The 22,460-nt window shown below is 42.5% G+C and overlaps 1 protein-coding gene across 6 annotated transcripts in view; it reads right to left on the bottom strand.

The window, feature by feature from the left end:
• MAP3K13 (mitogen-activated protein kinase kinase kinase 13) overlaps positions 1-22,460 on the bottom strand; it is a 77,897-nt gene that overhangs the window by 28,994 nt on the left and 26,443 nt on the right. For 5 of the 6 annotated variants that reach the window (XM_083848797.1, XM_083848796.1, XM_083848798.1 and 2 more), the window contains one exon: positions 16,078-16,223. The gene's annotated coding sequence lies outside the window, so the exon portion shown is untranslated. Of the gene's footprint in view, positions 1-6,418; positions 8,102-16,077; positions 16,224-22,460 lie in introns of those variants that run through there. The other variant, XM_083848800.1, reaches the window with a different exon arrangement.

Raw genomic sequence — 22,460 nt, 5'->3', positions numbered from 1 at the left:
AGTAGAAGTAAGCGACACCTGGACCATACCATAAGAAAAAACCCATACCACACAAGAACGACAGGTTCGTCTTTATCCATTTCCTGCCTCCAAAAACCAAGGCAGGAAAACCAAGGACAGGGAAATCTCCCTGGTACAGCCCCAGCCGGTTTCCCCACGACGTGCAGCTCATCCGCTCTCTGTGCATCAGCAGCCCACCATTTATTTTTCTGTTCTGTAGCCCACTCCATGTTTCCTGCACAAATGTGTCATTTGAACCAGAACCCTTTGGTAAACGCTATGCTGCAGCAAGCGGTTTTGTAGCTTAACCGTACGTCGCACAAGGTAACACCAACTTATTCTTCGCACCGAACCTCTCACCAGCTGATCGCATTCTTCAGATCACCAGTTGCTCACTGTTTCAAGGACACCTGAACCCTGCGTATCTTAATGCCAGCTGCGATTTTATGAACCATCTCATCCTCCACTCCAACATCTTTTTCTGAGCCTGAGAAGTCCCACTCCACCCACTCACTCACCCTACAAAAGTTGCTCCGTATCTTTGATCACCTCTCTGCATCTTTCCCATTTCTCCTGTATCATCTTAGAGACAGGGGAGTGAAACCACAGATAGAATCCCCAGTGTGGCGCACCACAGAAGTGTACAAAGGCATAATAATCAGTTTTGTTCTTAATTTCTTTCCTAACTATTCCTCCAATGCTATCTGATGTCTAGGCGTGCTTCAGGATGCTCAGCTAACTTCCACGGATCTCATACAACCTCAAGATCTCATTCCAAAGCAGTAAAAGCCAATTCAAAGCCTAATTCCCACATACAGGATGTTAAGATTAAACTGTATGTAAACAACAGTAAATTTGACTGCCATTTTATCACCCAAGTTTGAGACCCATCTAGTACTCTCTGCAACTGCCTTGCATGTTTCTTATCCCGAAGGCCTCGCTTCTGCAGACAAATGCTTTTGCTTTAGAATATTCCTAAATGATCTGGGTAAGGGAAGCACAGGTGTAAGGAGTACGGGTAGCGCAATCTCCAGAACAGACCACCATGACAGCTTCTTTTAGTGAAAATGTTTTCAACGCTACTCTCTGTATGCCTTCTCTAATTTCATATCATTTAACCAATTATTTGTCAGTGAGAGGGGTGTCCCCATTATTTTACAGCTGGTTAGTTTCTTTAAGAGTGTTGGGTAAGTAACCATGTCAAAATTCCAATAGATTGCATCGACCAGATCCCCTTTTCTCATGTCCTCTTGACTCCTCCAAAGACATTTAATAGATTCCCAGGACTGCACTTCACCTTAAAACTCTGAGCTCTGTTGACTCTTACCACTACGTGAAAGTTGTGCATCTGCACTGGCTCTCCACATAGGAATGATTTAAACTCCACAAGCAGTAGACAAATATTTAAGCTAGGAACTCCTTCAATATAAGGTCACAGATTTGTGGGAGGCGGAGAAGAGCTTGATTTGGAAGAAGAAATCAAGCATCCACTTCTTTTTGGCACAAGGAACAAACAAAGCAAAAAATCATTTTTGCGAACAAGGCAGACAAAAAGCCAATCCACCCTCCCTTGTATTCAGGAAGACCTCTTCAGCTGATTTCAGCAAAAGCTAGATTGATTCCTGTTTCACCTGCTAGCTAGCCAGCTTTCCAAAGAGCAGTTTGTGAACTAAGCAGCTTACATAACTGTGTATTTTCAGCGCTACATACATAAATGCTTCCTCTATCCTGTATAAGGTATTTTTGGATCTCCTAAAATGCTACAGTGTTCTTCCAGGGCTTTGCATTCTTCTGCTCAGAAATTGCATAATCTGATGCCACAGGAAATAAGTGATGTTGCATAATGATTCTTAAATTCACTGCAGGATTTTGGTACTACATATTCCTAATGCAAAGCAGCCCTTCTCTGTGTTTCTAAATTGAGGCCCTCGGTTTTTGAAAAAAGGATAATCTATCAACCACCTGCCCCCTTGGGACAGGGCTGGGGAGCAGAAAAAGGGGTGACAAACGAGGGACCACCTTGTACCCATCCTGTTACAAAAATTTGACTTCACCAAATTCAGCTCACGTTTGTATGCCCATTTGTGACTTCTGTTTTGGTTGTCTGCACATCTTCGACTACGGGCACATCTTCAACTATTTAACACCAGTGGTTTCAGCACAATGTTCTGATGGCTAGTGGACTAGCCTCCATCACAGGCTCATCTACGCGACTGTATAACATTTAGTTAGTATAAATGAAAGACTAAACTCTGATTAACCTTTTATACCACTGATTTACTACTGGAATTTGCCTTGGATCAAAATTTAGAAATGACCTTAAGTTGCACTCATCTCTTTCATCTTTACAGCTGTCTTCTTGGTATGAAACACCTTTTAAAACCCAGTCGCTGGCTTCAGGTGCTGCTCCAGTCGTTCCCTCTCCAATCTTCTGAATTTTGCACTTTCTTACCTCATTGAAGATCCATGTTACACTACTAAATAACAGTAACACATTAAGGGATTTAAATACCAGTATTTTACAACTACAAAATCCAGGAAAAATTTCAAGTTCGCAGACAACTTTACAGCTTTCCTGGCATTGTCATGTGAAGCTGCTAAAACTTACCGGTACTATCAATGAGCCGTATCTTGTAATTTCCCTCAACTTACAGAACTGAAACATCATATTTTCCTCCAAGGAGTAGTGTTAAGATTAATTAATGTCTGAAAGATCTTTGAGGATGAAGATCAATATCAAAGTGCTATTTTCAGGAATCCAGTGACTGAATCAAACTCTCGCTTTGATTCATGTGAAGCATCAGACTGGTCTCAGGTAAATTCACTCACACTTGTTATTATTTTTGTAGTAGATATGAATTATTCAAGATTCACAAAGCATATTTGACAAAAAAAATACACACACAACCTTCTCAGCACTAGCAGCTTACATGATTTATACCCAGTATTGAAGTATCTAAGCAACTATCCATGAAAGTAAAAAAAAAAAAAAAAATACCAACAGCCAGGGCGTGTGCAGTGCTTTGGCCCCAGCAATGCTGGGGGCAGTGCTGGAGTGCACACCTGATGGGAAGGGCACGGGAACACCTGAAGGCCAGCCGGCAGGTCGCTCAGCGGGGAAGAGGCAGCGCTGCGTTTAGTAAGCACCGTAGCACTTCCACAAGCAAAGAGGATTACTCCTCCATAGAGAAGCAAGCACAATGACTTGCTCAGGAGCCTCTATTAAGCCTGTATTACCGACACAGCGTAAGGGGTTAGAGCAACACCCGAGAGGTGTGATCCTATTCTCAGGTCACTAGAGCTTTTACGCGATGGTAACACGATCAAGACAGCACACACAACGCACAAAGTCACGCACCGAGGAACATGGAGGACCCTCAGAGGCCCTACAGGCCACATGTCCCCTAACGTCCTGCAGAGACCTTCCCAAGCCACACTCAGCCCTACGGCTCCTTCCCTCTGAGCAACTTTTTGGCTACCGTTGATAAAGTAAGGGCACCTTCTCAGGCCCAGAAGGATGGGGAGGGAAGACTTTCTATGTTTCAGTGGTACTGTGCAGCTTCATTACTGACGTTGGGTGTCCTCCGCAAGGCCTGAAGGTGGCAAAGTAATGGGTTGGGGACAGGAAAGGACAAAACATCCTCGGAATGAAGAAAATGTCCAGACTGAGACCTGCATTCCTCAAGCCCACTCTGCTGGAAGAAGGCCAGCCTCTCGCCCGCACCCCACAGTTTCTCCTTCCTTCCCTCACAGCACCTCTAGCACTGAGCTAGCAACTGCCACAGAAGGAACAGCACCAACAGCTACACTGGAGGATTATAAAACCGCGTACTTTTCACAGAAAAAATCTAGTCTTCACCTTGCTCTACTCTCAGTTGTCACTAATGCCTTTGAACCCACTCCAACAAAAGACTTTTCGGCTGAAGTTGTAAACAGGGAAAGAGGACAGAGGTCAAAATGCATGCTGAGTATTTATAGGGGAGGGAGTAAGCACACACGGTGTTGCTGCTTCCAGCCCACCTCGCTATTTCTGCCACAACTGCCAACTTGCTGTTCAATCCAAAGCAGTGTGTGTTTTAGGTGAAATATTTACTCGCCACCTCCTTTCCCCCTGCAAGAAGCACAAATGGTTTGCTACAGAATTACAATAGCAGCATCCTACAAAACCTTAAGACCATGCACAGGGCACATTTGCTAAGGAGAGAAAAGAGCACCATAAGCAGGCCAGGGCTTGCTGAAGTGCCAAAGTCCTGCCTCTTCTGCAGAAATAGAGGCAACGTTGGCCTCAATTTACTCATTTTCTTTCAGTTATGACTGAAAAACTCACTGGAAGTTGTAAGGCTGCTGCCTTCCTCCACAGCTGGTATCTGAGGCGGGACCTTGGCCAGAACACTCTGTGCACAAGGAGGTTCAGGCGCCTTCCCCTGCCCACCCCAACCCCATGGACCAGACCTGAAGAAGAACCTGCTCCGACTAAATCTGTTCGTATGACTGATGCCAGACTTATTTTATTTTTATAAATAGATATATAAAAGCTTTATTTAAAGATTCTGCCATTTGGAGAAGTCCCACTATTTGAAATCTATTCCCACATCTGAACTGCAGAAAGCACAGAATGGGTACCAAATACGAACAACTCCAGTCTAATCAGTCACCTTCTCATATTTGTTGTAACAGTCATTAAAAAAAAGGAAATACTGTAAAATCTTCTTATCCTGCCTCTGCTCAGAGAAGAATCACATTTTAATAACTATCAATTGTGAAACTGCTTACCTATGAAGAGATTTTCAAATAAATAATTATTTCATTTTCTGATCCACTGGAGATAAGCCACTTACCAACTCTTTATAATAGAAGACAAAAAGGAAGGTTAAAAATACAACCAGAAAAAAAAAATTAAACCCATTAACATAATTTCACATATAACTGAGAAATGGTAAGAATGCCTACCGTATATTCTGTGCTTTAAGTTGTTTGCTAATTCCAGACACAAGGGTCAAACTGAATCCCAGCTATAAATTTAACTACCAGGCAGCAGGGGACAAAGACAAATCTGAATGATAGCACCATTCCAGATCACAAAGAATCAGACCGAGGGCCCAAATACACAAACCAAACTGGTGTTAAAACAAAAACAAACAGCCTGCTACAGCAAAATCATGATTTGTTTGATTTTCACAGCACAAGTCTGTTACAGAAGCCGAGGTTCAAAGGGTTGCATCTCTCTAGAAACAAAAACGCACATACATTTGGGAAACAACAAAAAGGAGAGTACCAGAAACTTTTAAACATATCTGCATTCCAGGATATCCCAAGATGTCTATGACTACACACACAGCAGTTACTGCAAAAAGTGCCCATCTTTGCAAATCAGACCAGCCATATCTCTCGTTTCACTTATCTATTTATTTTTCCTCAAATATTTCCATATTTTCTCAAAATTAACAATCGCTAAGTTCCTTCAGTTTCTCCTATGGAAACAGACTGCCTATCGATAAAATCAGCATATCCAAACACACGGGCCTGATGTCATCTTTCTCCAGATCAACTTAAAATACCCAGTTTTTCATTTACTTGAGAGACGTCTGGCTTGGTATTATGTAGCTATTGCAGCACCCGACACTTCCCCCCCCAGTCTCCAAAAATAAAAATAAAGAATGGCTCCACTCACTTCACTGGGAGAAAACATGACATCATGCCCCATTCAGGTAAGCAAGAACATGACAAATCTTGCCCCAGTGAACAGTATCACTAATTGGAATGGTACTCCCAGCTTCCTCATCTATTAGGAAAACAGGGTAGAAATCATGTGTTCAGTACAACACAGACAGCACAAAGTGCTATTTGCAATAATAAAGGAACAAATTCCTACCAGGCTGATAAAAACACAGACATCTCTACACCACCTCAAAAATGGATTTTAATTATTTATTACTGTACCACAATTGAAGAATCAATTGATTAGCCCACAAGGAATAAATTCTGATTGTCTAGAAGGCATAAATATATATATAATATGTACATACACACACAATTCTGCTTCTTTATACTGTCTTTAGTAATTCTTATGTCATTCCCTGCATATTCCATATATATCCATTCTCCATTGCTATTCCCTCCTTCCCCTTTAAAAGGGGGGCACAAGAAGATAACGTGCAAAATTGTAACTGAAAAATGTCTCTCTCTCAGACAAGCAAAAGGACAGGACAGCTATCAGATTTACAGGCAGTGATGGATAAATTAAGGTTGCATATTTCCTTATCCTTTCTCTCAGCATCATTTTTTCAGCCCTTTCACATCACAAATGCAACATCCATCTGTCCTTCTGAAATAAATGGCGAAAGGGTAATGCTGACCATTAAACGCACACACAAATGCACACACGCTTCAGAGAAGACATTTTTGACAAAATACTTACAAGGATTAAGGTAGCCTATGTGATGCTCCATTTTCTTGCTTTAAAAAGATGGAAGGCAAAAAAAAAAAAGGAAGTGTTGCAAAATAAAAGGAAATTCCACCCACACAATCCTGCAGCCTGCTGCAAAGAAGCACAGAAGCGTGCTGACGTCACGGATTCATGAATGGATGTAAATCGGGCTGTTTCGAGATTCGGCGGAGCCGGCTGGGGCTGTGCAGCGAGGGGAGCAGGGGGGCAGCCAATCCACGCGGGCACCGCCAGCCGCCTCCTGCCAGCGAAATCTGGGCACCGCACAGCCCGAGCCCACCGCCAAGCCGCCCGAATCGCGGGGCGCCCACCCGGCCCCGTGCTACGTGTGCGAGGCGGGGAGATGCCACCGAAAACAATTTGCTCATAACCGAGGCCGCGGGGTAAAATGGCATCAGTGCTGCCATTCCACGGGAAGGACCGGGCGAGGACATCCTCTGCTGCCTCCAAGTCACCGCTCCTGCGAGTTTCTGCCCCTGCGTGCAGCTCGGATAACAACAGCAGATCAAATAACAGCCATCTGTTAGATGAATCAAATGTATTTAGTAATCAGAAAAGGGGTTTATTATCTCTCTGGCTTTTTTGAGGATTTCAAACCCTGGGAATTATTAAAATAACTAAATATAAGCATGTACTGGAAGGAAGCCGCAGGGAGAACAATAGGAGGCTTGTATTTGATTAGCAATGCAAAAGCACCAACAAAATAAAAATAGGAGCACTAACAAAATCACACATTCAGCCCTCAAACATTCACAACAGCAGACAGACAGGCTCACAACGTCAGAAACATTTAGAACCAAAAATCAAAGCGTGCACGGTTTGACACATGCAGCTACGTAACAAATGGTGGGCACAACAGGGCGGTCATCCACACAGCAGCCTACCAGCCATTTTCATTTCATTTTCATTTCTATGCCAGTGCATATGCTTCATTCTGCACACCGGATGCGAGGACACACTGCGTCAGTTTGGACGCTCAAGTAGATGCCACTGTCCTGGTGGAGGCACACAAGGGCAGCTATGGTTAACTTGGATCTGGACAGACAGAACACAAGTTCTGCCTCATTTTTGTCTTTGAAATAATAGGGAAGGAGAGGAGAGCTGAGCATAACCAGGAATTATGGTCAAAGTTTGAAGAAAAACCTAGGCTGCCCATTATGCAACTACACCACCTTGGGGTTTACCACAACTCATTGGTGTGATCTCTTGAGCTCCTACCCAATTTGTAGCCTTCCAGATTATTAAGAACCAGAATTTTGGTATTTTCACCACCCCTTTTCCTAGCAAGTAAGAAGCAACTAAGCCGAAAATCAGATGTCCCAAAACTTACTCTGTAGAGCAGAGCATTTTGAGAGAACATCTGAGACGTGCTTATATGAGGTGATAAGTTGGTGTTCGCGTGTGTTAGGACAATGGTTTATTTCATTAGGGTGTCTTTGACTCAGCAGACAGCCAGGACGGTGCCAGCTGCTGCTCCATGCTAAAAGACCCCTGGTGGGTCTCACAGGGCTCTACACCTGCCCTCAGCGCATCGTCTCTTAGCAGCACCGCAGTGTGGGAGATGCAACCACCCCAACCAAAGAGTTGCTGCTATGAATGTATTAGTATGCTCTGAATTTGAGTTTTGATTTGGGACTTTCGTTTTTGAATGGACCTTTATAAAGCTGACCAAAGAAAATTAACGCAAATCTCGTTACCTACTTTCAAGATCAAAAAGAGCACACATGAACTTTTGCTGAGGAGATCCGAATAAGAAATATGTCTTAAGAGCCAAAATTCACAAAAAGCAAATCATGAGGTTTCTACCCAGAGAATGCACCTGCTACAGACTGAGCAGTACTATACAAAGGGAGAAGCAGGGCTGAAGGCAGAGCGACACATCTCCACGGGATCACTTCGTGCCACGGTCTCTCACCCAGCAGCACGTGGTTCCGTAGCTCAGGGGACCTGCCCTGACCTCCTGCCTTCCCTTCGCCTCCAGGGTACCACGTCCTGCATATGGCTTGCCTCACACTGCAGTGCAAAAACAAGAGCTTCCAGATTTCAGTGGCACTTTTAAACAAACAGAAATGGGAATTACTTTCTTACCCTAAAAAAAAAAAGTAGGAGGGTGGGGGGTAGGGTAAATTCAGGATCTCAGGATCCAGAAGGGGAGCACAGTACCACATGCAAGAAGCGGAAGAAAAGGAGAAACAGTGCCACAGAACTAAAAACTCAGAGAAAAAAAAATGAATTTTCAAAGGTTTCCAAAGGTTAATTGCAATGACATTTAAAAAGCGCCCACCAGGGATAGTACGTGGGAACAAAACCCCAGGAAGACACCAGTAGAGGAAAAGAGCCTGCACATATAACTTAAGATTTTCTTTTTCCATGGTGACTTGGGTCAACGTACCAACACTCAATTTTGTCCTTGACTTAACAGATCAGGTTAAAATTTTCCAAATACAAGTACCTGAATTTAATCCAAGATAACTACCTTAACTCAGTAGGAAAAAGAAAAAACAGTCATTGGCCTAAAACTGATGGCTCCTCACAAGATTATGTCGGTAGCCAAACAGCATCATTAGAAAACAGGATGGCTACAACCAGTTACATATTTTAATAATGTACATTGGATACCACTTACGCATCAAAAGCTAACTTCAAGTTGATCTGCGTTAGAATTTCCCCCATTCTCATTCAGACAAGAACATTGGCAAAAGCAGGGAAATCTTTATGAAGCATCAGATGCCCAAACATGACTCTATGGGTAAGTTCAGTTCAGTATTAAAGAGAAAAAGGAAAATAAAAAATAAAAAGAAATATATAGAGCATGACAAGGGTATAAGCTACTAAAAAAACCCAAAGTTCATAAGGGAACATACAAGTGGTGGTGACACTTCACAGGTAGGAGGATTTCCGAAAGGATATTTGAGTAACTAAATAGGCCATTAGGAATCATAGCAGGCAAAGCCAGTGCTAATGGGTGCAAAAGGAAAGCTAGAAGCATTTAACAAATATCTATTCACTATATTTGAAAAAGGCAGGATAATTAAGCACTTTCAAGCCAATTAGTAAGTAATAGGAATGGTATACAGCATCTGCTAGGCATAACATTTCAAAGCCGGCACATCATATTAATTTGAGCCCGGTCCTAAAATAATCATTTAACACGTTCTCCAATCCAATGACCTTCAATTTTAATAAACTGGAAAACTACTGAAATTGCAGAAGACTGAGAACAACAATATTATGCCAATAGTCAAAAATAACATAAGCTTGCTATCTATAGGCCTTGGTAATTCGACGTTGATATGGGGCAAAAATCTTAATTCAGCCTTTGACTGGAAAGGGTGGTTCTGCTGCATCAGACCAAGGGCCCATCCATCCCAAGGTCTCCATCCCCGATGGCGCCCAGTAACAGACACACAGGGAAGCAGGAAAAAATCAAAGCAAATGGCATACTCCAGTAAAAATCAGAAAATTAGAAATGAGATTCAAGTGACTCAAAGGCTAATCTCATAACTACATGTGCATGAGGCTGTTTATAAATCCACTCTGCACACATTTGGAGGTAACAAGAGGGACTCCGCTGTGAAAACTTCCTACCTGCATGAATAAATAGGTGAAGTGAGGGAGCAAATGATTGTTGAACAGAGAGCCTAAGTATTTGCATAGATAAGATGTCTGGAGGGACATTTTATTGTCAAGTCCGGAAACCTGCAAGATGTTTGATTCACTCCAACCCCGCAGGTATACATTCCCCTTCTGAATGGCCTAAACTTCATTGGGGGGGTGGGTGACAGGAAGAAAGGAACATTTTTTTACTTAAACCATCGGAAGATCTTCAGTCTCTTCAAGTCTCAGAGCCCAGTGCTGGGGGCCAACCAGTGATGGAAGGGGGGAAAACTGCAGAGAGAAAAAGCCCAGAAGCGGGGCAAGTACAACGTCCCGTGAACAGGCAAGCTGCGACTGGAGTCGGGGGCCCTGTTTTCAAGCCCGGCTTTACAGAGGGTCAGTTCACAACAGGACGGCCTGTGATTACAGACCCCGTTCCTGCCTTGCTGAGGATGAGCATCCCCTGGCCGAGGGGCTGCTTTTGGGGTAGGATGAAAGCAGGGTTCCCGTTCCGGTGACCCTGCTGCTACAGGCGCAACAGGGCTGCCCCTGGAACAAGCCTTGGGCCCTCTCAGAGCAGAAACGTCGGCGCTCTCTCTGCTCACGCAGCAGCAGCACTTGGAGCCCCAGGGAGCCTGCCAGGTCTGTCCAGCAATGAAAGCAGGGAGCTGGAGATGGCTGCAAACTCAGATATGCAATGCTCTGAGAAAGACACCCACATCTTCAAAGTCTCTACCCAAAAACATACAACTAAAGGGAAGGAAATGTGTTTATTTTTCCCCTTGGAGGTCATTTGCAGAAATCCTTGGCAGAGGCCCTGTGAGAACAGCAGATCTATTTGTTCAGGGAAACAGCCATAAAATAGTGATTCTCCCAGAGAATGCTTCAAAATGAAGTCTTCCATAACAATAATTAACATTAACAGAACTGCCAGCAGTAAGAAATGCTGCAAAAGTAATAAAATTAAGTATGTATAATTAACAGCTATAAGGGACGCTTTCAAAGCTGAGTGAGCCACAGTCACCCTTCCTCTCCCACACTGGGAGCCTGCAAAACACTGCTAGGAAAAAATGAGATCCGAGAACGAAGCCTCGGTACTAGTGCCATGTGGAAAGAAAAGTCCTAATAATTTAAGTTATTCCCACAAAGAGGCACTGATCTGCCCGCGCATAAATGGGAAGCTATTGAGGAATTAGTGAAACCATATGGGAGGTTCTGTTCAGAGGAAGAAAATCACCTGCACAAATATAGTAACAACTGCTGAGCAGCTGGTCCGTAGATAAGGATTTGGGGATAGAGAGGATCACAGACTGAGCACAAATTATAAACATCAAGTTGTGATAAAGAAGGCACCTTTATACAGTGACAGGAACACAAATTTGAGAGAATGGAAGAAACCCTCATGGTCTGCTCAGTTTTGGTCAAGCCTGTGATAAAGTCCATTTTGGGGTGAGGCTTGCCAAGAAGGAGAACCCTGGACACAAGTATGAGAAAGGCCAGAGGGTTAATGAAGTGAGCTACAAGGGACGAGTGAGCTGACTGAGGTTGCTCAATGTGAACAAATTAAAAGGAGAAGAGAAGATTGAGATATAAGGGTCCTTAAATATAGTAATGGTTTCTGCAGAACAACAGAAAAAAAAATATCCTCCACCTCTGCGGTAAGAAGGCGTAAAGGACTCAAATTGCAACAAGAGACGTTTACTTCAGTTGGAAGAAGCTTTCTAAGTGGTAAATACAGCACTAACCTAAGGAAGTCTCGTTGCCTCCTGCATTAGAGGGTAAATGAAAAAGACTTTGCAAGAATTACCCAGCAATAACGATGATGCATTGAGGCAAAGGGTCAAGATGATCTTCTGGAACCTCTCGGGCCTCTTTTCCTATGAAGACAGTGAAATACTGAAAGCTTTGCAGCAAGACCAGAAGCTAAAAAATTAATCTGATCTTTTGCAGTATGAGGTCTTGCCGAATTGAGTCCTTCCAGCCTTGCTACTGTTATACAACCTCTTCGAGGAATATTACTCAGATTTATAGCAAAAAAACTACAAAAAACGTTGAAAGCCCATTAAGACAGCAGAATTCAAGCATTTGTAAGTTAAAGACTGACAGAATAAGGCACTATTTTTAGTATTAATAGTTGTCTGTAGTTTTGTGATAAAGTTCCTTCAAGAACAGTTGATCAGCCCTATGCAAATACTCTTAAGACACATAAAACCTGCTCAGCATCTTCCTCCCAGACTAGTGCCAGTCATGAAGCTATCAGTAGCTTTTTTGTTAGAGCTCGCTGCTGCGGGGGGGGGGGGGGGGGGGGGGGGGGGGGGGCGGGTTGGGTTTGTGCCTCTTACCCAAGACATTTCTTCTGTTCCCCTACTGCTAACTACAGCCCCCAGGATATGCCCCTCTTGATTTGTCTAAGGAATAAGCACAGAATTATTCACTTTACAAAGAGTGATGACAACACCTTAAACATTTCAGATCATGTTTAACAGGCTTTTGGTCCAGAATATTTAGATGAAGAGCATTAAACTTGTCAGCAGCGACGATTTTGATCCTTGTTTTCAAAAGCAGTGCTGGACAATGCCGAACCGTTGGTGTGTATCACCCCAAAGCAGGGCCTTCTCAGGAGATGATGCGTGGCATACCAAATACTTGCTTTATGAATTAAGTCATAGAGCTGTCCCTCAGGGACAGCCAAAAATTACACAACCTTCACCAAAGGGGCACATAAAAGTGCGCCAATGTCCTAATATTCCAACTAAACCAAACCATCAGCTTTGTATTGTAGAAGATTTTGCTCATCCAGGGAAAATAAGCACCACCTTTGTAAATACAGGCAATGGCTAAGAGAAAGAACGACAGTCCTGCATGAAACATGGTAGCTGAAGCATTAGCCCTGGGGTCTTCCAGGACAGTTATTTCACAACAGCATATAAAACCTGTAGTTCTGCATAAGCAGAGCAAAAAAGGTGACTGCACTTTCCCTTCAAGCTGAGAGATGCAAGCCTGCTCAAACTGCTATTTCCCACTTAGTAGTGAAGAAAGGAAAATGTGTATCCTTTTCATAAAGGATATATCATATTGTTGGGAAAAAAACAACAGAAAAAACCAATAACCGACTACATGATTATTAGCTTGCCTGGTTCACTTGCTCCACCGTTACATGCAATCTACTAAAGATCATGTTCCCCCAAAAAGGCCCACTTCATGTCCTTAAGGCACCTCTATTCCCCTGTTACACCACTACTGTGCATTCAGCACTTCAATATAGAGTGTCTTCTCTATTAACCGAATAAAATAAATTAAAAGAAGCAGCAATGCTGATGAAGCAACTGATAAATTGTTGTTGATGAAGCAAGGGCAGGGTAGTTCATGCAACTAATTGCTTTCATTGAAATGAAATCAGGTTTAAATCACGGGAAAATTTCATTCTTCAGTAAAATACTTCACCTGAATTATAATCCATAACATGATAGACAGAGACTAAATATATGGATACTTTGCCTCTACAGCACCCGCCACCCGTCACAGACAAAAAAATGAGATTTTTTTTTTTAAACAAATCCCAAAATGTAGCCCCATCATGCATGCTCCTGCAAGCCTTCACACAGGTGGCTCAATTACCTCCTAAAACTTATGTCTACTATTATCTGCATGAAGTATCTGCTTAAGAGAAACATCACACAAATGTAAAGAAAATTTAAAGAAAAACATTTTGTCTCCTTCAGGCTGAAAAGCTTTCTTCCCTTACGCATATATCCATCCACTAACTGAAGAAAACTAAGATATTTTTACAGTTAAAGACGAGAATAAATTATTTCTCTGCTAGTGTTTGTAAAGAAAACACTAATTTTTTTTTTTTGACAATATTCCTCAAAACTTAATTCCCAAAGATTACAGAACGATTATACAATTTGCTCCTTTTCAGGGTTCTTCACATATACCTATGCTCACAATTGAAATGTCAAATACTCTCCTTTAATAAAAATAAAATACAATGAAAATTTGACTAATGCAATTTCTCTGAAATTACTAATTGTGTGTGCTTTCAAAAGTGTTTTTAACTTGGTTAGCAGAAGTCAAACAAAGTAAATTTCTGACAGTAATCACAAAAAGGAATAAAAATAATCTGAATACCATCACAGACAAATATATCAAGCACTTCCCACTTTAAAAGCAAAGGCAAATTTTAAGTGAGCACTTACAGAGCACCCCTGGTAATACACCAGTTTTACCATTTAGTTTTTAAATATATAGAACAAATATAGTTAAGCTAAAAACACTGCATACATGACAGATTCAAGGGATGACATTCTTAAAAATAGCAGTACCTAAAACATCATGTATCATGCTGACATAGAAGGCAATACACGTTACAGAAAAGTATCACAAGCTCACACAGATGCATTAGATTAGAGAATATCAGAAGAACTTTCTGCCATTTATTTCAAGTTTCAAAAGCAATAGCAAAAATTTGGTTTGCAGACAGAGGGGGGAAAATAGCACACCTGAACACCAAAGAACTGCTCTGACCATCTAGTCCAACCCCTCACGCAACGCAGAAGAACGACACAATGCATGACCTGCAGCCGCAAGCTTAACTCGTGCTAAAATTACACCGTTTTTAATAGGAAGACAGGTAAGCTCGATTTCAAAGCTCAAAGCAACAAGAATTTATGAAATCAAGGGCCTTTTTTTTTGTCATCTTAAAGCTCCTAACCAGTCTCGCAATCACATCCGAAATCCATTTTGCACGGCTGGTGACTCCTCAGGAAACGAAGCTGTGATCAGCCAACAGGATCAGCCTGTCTGCGACTGGCCTCCCCACCAGCCAGAGCTCTTTACCAAATATGCACAGATCTTTGCTGCACAGGTTGCTCCCTGAAGAAAAACACCAAGTTTTCTCGGAATATGAACCAGAACATCTTCAGCAAAGGAAATTCAAAGAGACCAGGTCAGTCAGAGTAGGAGGTGTTAGCACACAACCTTCCCTGCCAGCTGTGCTTTGTTTCCAGGCATCCCTTTAGCCCTCGCTGTCTCTGCTTCTCCGTCCTAGCTCAGTCTCCCTGCCACAGGCTGCTGGCTGCTGCCTGCACCTCTCGCTCCCCTTCCTCCTCCCCTGCCCTGCTCAGCCTCCCAAAGTCTCTCCCCGAGCTGAACCTGGCTGCCCCCAGACAGCAGTTACGTCCTCCGACAGGCAGGCTCTGCCTTCTCAGACAGCACAGCTGTGAGCAGAGGAACAGAATCGACAAATGCCGCCGAAATGCCAAACTGTTTTAATGAATCCGCTTCACTGTAACCAAACTGTAACCGTGAGCTTGCTAAAAAAAAAAAAGTCCCTGATCACACCGGACAGTTTGATACTACCTTAAACATTTGACCTTATTTTAGAGATGATGAACAGCTGCTTGAAAACAAACAAATAGCTAAAAACCTATCATTCTAGAATTATTTAGCCTATAACCTGCTACAATTTCAATGTGAACCACTATTCTTTGCATTTGCTGGAACTTCCCTGGTATCTCTACTCAGGCTAAAACAGTGTGGATTCCTGTGAGGAAATCTGCTTTCTCCAAAAAGCAGCCGATTACACAGCAAGTACAATGAAAGAGTACTTAAAACAATAGAAAAATAATATATCAGAATTGTCCCCTCACAACATCAATAAATTTGACTGAATAGATTCAAAAGCTCTCAGAGTTCAAGTTACATTTGAAAAATCTGAACACTTTATGATTAAATTCAACCCAGGCTATGGAAACATTCCTTTGGCACCCGTTGCTTCCTGGTCACTCACAAGTTGCATCTGAACTGGATCCCATCAGATGTCCTGCAACTGAGCTATTGCAAGTGAGCACGCTTAGCAGTGAAATGGCTATGGACATAATATAAAACGAGATGGTCATCTTACCTAATCCCTACCTTTGGGGAGCAAAGAACATCTAAAACGTAAGGATAACTGCAGGAGTGAGTGCTCTTTTGTTTCATGCCTCCTCAAGTTTCTGACTAGTTACTACAGTTCAAACATAAACTGCTGATACCTGATCATTTTTCCAGATGCACCGAAAGCCCATGTCCTCTTGGCTTACTGCACATGTGCCTCCTCTTCAAGTCAGATAAATCAAGCTGCTCTCTGAAGTTGCACCATGAGTAATGTTCAAGACAGTCCAGCGCTGAATTCTTTTCTCTAGAAAGAAAAGCAGTAAGAAAACTCAGAATCCTATTGAACAAAAACTTATTTAAATAAATGTTCCTAAGATCCATCCAAAACATCCTGTTAGCATATCCTGATGTTGCGTGGTACATCTAAACGCAGCAGAAAACATCCAAAATAAAGTATGCACTTTCAAAAAGGATAGAACCTAGGAGCAGAAAAACACCTCACAACATTTAGCACATCCTTTCTCAGCACAGGCATACACCTTATAATCCTTTTACAGTACAATTTTATTTTAAATTGAGCAAGCAGCTCCCATAAAAGAGCTCACAGATTTCCATATTAAATACACACACACACATTATATATATACATATTATTCTGGATTGGATTAGATTTTAAAATAACACTTCCAGATAATCTATTAATGATTTTTTCCACTTAATTTTTATACTAACACTCCAAGTTATTTCCCTAATTATAAACAAATTTTAGGAAAAGCTTAAGCTACTATAGTCTTCCAACACAGATTACAACTCCTCATACCATTATTTCTCTTGGTGTCACAAACACACAAGCAAAGAGACAACAGATTTTGAGAATTCCAGGCCTGAGCCTACTGTATATTCTTCCCATCCCACAGAAGTCTAAAAGATGGCCAAGACTTAGTGTGGTTCTTGATATAATTAGAAATAATCATCACCTTGAAACTACAGAACTGGCTGATACTAGCCTGTAAGGTGAAAAGATTAGCTCTACCTGCAGACATTGTTTTTCTTGGATCCTTAATCACCACAGCCACATCAACATTACTACAACACTGACAGAGGGATTCAGTGATGCTAGCACAACTAATTCTTTATATTCACTGTTTTTGTGGCAAATTAAACAGCAAAGGCAATTCCACACTCCCAACAAGAAAGACTGTGAATTCAAGGTTAAGCTACATTCAGAGGCTATTATTTGGTCTCCTGAAAGGAGGATGACGACAACAGCAACATACATGCACAAAAGTCCCAACCTGCAATCACTGTTGACCTGTACCAGGCCTGTTTTAATCACTTATTAGCACAGTAATTCCCACTTCAAGCACCATCCTGGAGGCAATGCACTGACGCTGGCCCTAAGAGACGCACAGCTGCAGTAAATCTGTTCAGCCGTCCCCATCCCTCCACCAGCAGCAGGTGACTCTCCCGGTGCTCTGAAGCGGTGCTACAGCTCTGCTTTCACACTGTTATTTGAGGCGATGCTCCTGGAGGACTTCTCCCACTTCGCCCAGCAGTTTGTAAAGAAAAATAAAGCCTCCAAATCAGCGAAGCTCTGCTGTACCTTCCCAAGTGGAAACAACCGGTCATCGGCACGAGCGGTGTTCTCGTAGGGGCTGGTGCCCACACAGCTGCACAGAAGCATCTGCTGGCACCAGGACCATGCCACACGGACACGTCCTGAGAGCGAGGTGGGGGCACAACAGGAGCAAGAGCACCAAAGACACAGCACCCAAGCTCCTTAGAAGTGCGGGCAGCTGACCACGGCAAAGCAGCAGAACATCTATACACCTTGCTACAGACCAGGCCAAGCAGCTAGCAAAAAAAAAATTAAAAAAAAAATAAAAACTAGAAATAGGGAAGCATGCTACACAGGTATACAGTCTATTTCCTAATTAGCACATTGCTGTTAATAACTCCTTCCAAAAGAGGTATGGAAGGACAGAGCATCACATTTGAACAGGTTTATTAGATCATTTTTAGAGTTTAAACTTTTTTATGTATTAAAATATAGATGGTTGTTTTTATTTACAAGAAAATCACTTGATGCCATGAAATCAAAGAAAGAAGTCCCAAAAGCTGGCAATCACAATTTTTACCACAGTTTTAAATACAGGAATCATGGACATATATATAATCTGTGCGTACACACCCCAAAATGTATTTTCTTGCTTAAGAAAAAAACACTTAGGTAGATGCTACAGATGAAACAATAATGCATAACTGAGAATAAGAAACATACAAAATCGGGAAAGATTGCATTTGATTACAGTACAGCTAAAACAGCACATTAAATTGGAGAGATTTCTTAAAAAACACTAGCCTGAAGATGCCTGAAGCTGGAAGAATGCCACTGGAATATATTATTGAATTTCACGTGAAAATTACAGCTTCCTAAGATTATAAAACATCGTTTTATAACTGCTAGCAAAGGTAGGAATTGTCAGTACCCTAGAGGAGACAAGATTTTAGGGGCCTGAGGACTTTTACCACCAGATGAGTTTTGTTCTTCCTGCACCTGTATTTACTACAGCTTTGTATAGTGTTCTATCAGCTTTAACACATTGCCTGCCAGGTTTAACTTGAAAGATTTTATGTACCTGTAAGCCAATACACAAAAAAAGACAGTATCACAGATTTAAACTCTTAACAATGAACAAATGCACTTACGCCCTTGGTAAAAATTGTTATTTTTGTTGTAGAACAAATACAAAACCAATTATATGTAGTATAGAGAACCATACACACCGGAAACAAATTACAAAACATACCTGGTGGTTAGATTTTTCCCCTTTAGGATAACCATCACAGCCCCAAATATTCCTTTCAATCTGGTATTTCTCATCCTAACAAAATACCAGCAGAATTCTGAGTATTTGGTTCAAACACCATCCCTTGCAGATGTATTTTGTTTAAAGAACTGAACAAACAAAACATTATTTGCTTTGAAATTCTCCTGCTTGTGGCAAAAGCTGAGCTGTGACTGTTAGCATTGTTCTCAACAGAGCTAGGATTTCGTTTCCAATTCGTGTTCAATTTAAGATCTGTTCAAGATGCTGCCCACCACCTTACTGTGGCTTTGCACTATCATGACCATATCTAGTGCAAAATAAAATATTTCGTGCAAAATACATACTTACAGGGAAGACCGCACAAACACCATGAAAATAGCAACTGGGGCCAATTTCTTCAGAGACTAAACTTTGTCCCCAGCCCGGTTACTCTCCCTGGATTGATATTGTTCTTGTACAATACCCAGGCCTTGAAGCCTTGGGAAGTTCCTGTCCCAACTCAGCGAGGTGGGAGGGTTTGTTATTTTAACTGCTGGCTGATAACAGCTTATCAAGTAAGTTTTCAAAGGTTAAACGACACATTTGCATGGCAAAAAAAAAGCACAAGGAAAATGTTGAATTCATGTTCTCCCTCCTGCTGCTGGGTCCCTCCAGCAGGGGCCGAACACTGATACACCACAACCTGGAGTGCCATCCAGCAAAGAGAGATGAACCAAACTCCTGTTCAGAGAAACCATAACTGCAAATACCTCTGGAAGCCAGTGGGAAAGCAACAAAAATGCTTTCTTTCAAAGCAGGAGCTAGCTTTGCCGGCTACAATCACACCGTCTGCCACACAGAGTGGAAAAAAACAAACCCAAAATCTTTAAGTTTAGTCTTTAAATACAAGGCAATTTTATTCCTGTTGCCAAATTTATCACAGTGCTACGACACTCACTGGGAAACAGAAACAAAATCAAGTCCTCAATTAAGGCCTGCTCTGATCTTTGATTTCTATCCCAAGCAAGCTACTGACCTGTAAAGGGCTGATGCAACTTTAAACCAGGAAACAAAAATAAAACAAGTTACAGACTTATTACTGATTCATCCTGGCTGAAGCCGCATACCAGCAGCTGCTGCCTCTCTCAATTAACAGCAAATATCGAGCAGTATTGTCATTTAACGGTATTGACTGCCTGCTGCCCTGTCCGCTGTCACATTTTCAAAGCATTCTTGCACAATTTAAATTAACAACATTAATAAACAAAGCTTAGTTTAGCCCCTGATATATCAGCAGAGTTCACAGCAGGGAAGTACTTCACTCAGTTCATACGTTCACTAGGTGTCTGGCAACAGCTGAATCCCGAAGATGGGAAGTGCCACCAAAACCGTACTCGTAACTCAGCAGCCCACAGGGCTTACACAGAGGTCTGAGCACAAGCGCAAAAAGAGACGGGAGTACATTCAGGAGAGCAGCTCTCTTCATAAACAAACACCAAAAAGGTGAAACAAAAGGGGAAAAACACAAGGAGGGTGCACATTCAGCCCCTGTTGCTGAAGATTTGTCAAAAAAAAAAAAAGCAAACAGATGGGGAAATCAGCCCCGCGCTGTGATTTCTCATGACCCCTTCTATGCACAGGGAAATCCAACGCGCCCACAGCTGCACTCCCCCTTCCTACCCTCTTGTGCCCACAGCCACGCAGCCTCTCGCACCCGCTGGCTCTAAAGCGAATAATTATACAAACAATGCAATCAGAGCAAGCAACTGGAAACGATGCACTTCTCCCACGATGCCTCCGCAGGGACTTCAGCGGCCTGCTTGCTCCGTTGGGTCAAGTCTGCTGGAAGCCACTTAGGTACAAGTGGATATACATACTTTGTATTTCATTTACAAGATGTGTTCCCAGCAAATCAGCAGGCAGTGGCACCTCGGAGGCTCTTCCATGAGCTGATTGCCAACTGGGCCAAGGCCAACGTGTGACCTGAGGAAGTGAGGGGATGCTGAGCCAGCCAAATTGGACTGCAAGGTGCACGCTGGCAGCGTAGATACTACGTGAAAAGAACAAGCAGCTTCTGTACAGCACTCATTACCGTAAAAGCTAGAATAACACCACTCAAATCAATATTTATATTGGAAAAAATCACTTATTTTGGAGGTAGCGAGCCTTTGTACTAGCCTTTCTGCACAGGCAGCTGCATTGTAAGCAGGGAACTCCCCGGAGAGATGCTCTGAGAGACCTGTCAAACGTACAAGAGAACAGCTTTGCAAACAGGCAGGTAAAAGCAGGCTTGGGATCCATCGAGCACATTGAGCCTCTGTGAGCATGCTCTTCGTTGTTTTGCTCAGTTGGCTTATTTCCTCAGGTCTCATATCCATACCCAGTGCACCTCTAATAACCTGCCCGGTTTGTTAGGAGGTTTCATTCCCTCCAGGTTCCTCCACCACCTTTATGCTGTTGGTGTCTGAGGTCTTCAGATATATTAAGTGACATGACTAATATTTGCCATCTGAACATTGTTACCTTCTCCCTCTCCTCTCCTGGAGAAGAGTCATCAGTGAAGTGCTCGTTCTACTCTATCTATTTTAGGAGCGTGGGTTTTTAGCATCCATGCAGCACCGTTTCAAGCTAAAAAAGGTAAATCAGAAGTAGACTATGCTTCTGCAGGGAAGACTGAACACTTGTGACATCTCTTGGTTCCTGTAAAAGCCTCTGCCTAGGTTCAGAGACAAACCTCTCTTCTGCAGAAGTTTTCTTCCCTTCTAGTGTGCCCGAGAAACAGAGAACCACTGCCCAGATTTGCCCCCAGGCTCCAGGCCACAGAGCAGCCCACAGATAAGATCCAAGCCTCTGAAGGTACCTGACTGCTCTCCACAGAAACCAAGCCAGTCAACACAGCTTGCAGTGTCAGCAGATAACATGCTGCTCCATTGTGTTTCCTGGTCGGAGGAGTAAGGAGCTCCTACACAATTACACCACCTAGCTGTAATTAGACTGCTAAAAGCACATAAAGGTACAAATAACTGAGGCCAGATCTCTGCTCAGAGTGGGATGAAAGCTTCCAACTCAAAGGAATATTAAATACTACTTAACCTGATGGCTTCTCACCATTTAAGGAAAAAAATGGAAAAGGAAAGATGGGCTGTAAGGGAGAGAGGCCGGTGGAAGGTAACTGTATACATTTCTTGCAGGAGCTGTGTCAAAGTATGAAGAAAAAAAAGACATCGCACTGTAGGAGGTTAAAAGGCTTGAGTCTCTGGCCCCCAAAATGTTTATTGTGCAAAGCAGCCGATTCATAGTAAGCATGGTTCTTCTGCTGCTGAACTACATACACCTCCTTTGGTTTCTACATGACACAAAGTGAAAACCTAAGTATAAAAATAAAACAGAAGAAAAAGAGCAGAGAGATCTTTGTACCTGGCACAACACAGCAGCACAATGGCTAGCAACATACACAGAGCTCTAAAGCCAGTACCTCAATTTCACAGCTTGGACAGTTTGGCACAGCGCTGGGGGTAACAACCCTAAGAACACAGCTGTTGCACTGCACCTTACCAAACAGAAAGCGCTGCTCATCCCCGATTAAGGGCACCATGTTACCTGCTAAGAACACAGAGAAACTGGAAACAGGGAATGAAGATGCATGCAGAAATACTGAAGAAACTGAATCCACAGAGGCCAGTGAGCAGAAAAGGGACCCAACAGGAACTATTCCTCTAGCAACATTTCTC

The sequence above is a fragment of the Anser anser genome (assembly GCF_964211835.1).
Source record: "Anser anser genome assembly, chromosome: 9".
Taxonomy (NCBI): Eukaryota; Metazoa; Chordata; class Aves; order Anseriformes; family Anatidae; genus Anser; species Anser anser.
This window is presented reverse-complemented; position numbering and strand designations above follow the sequence as displayed.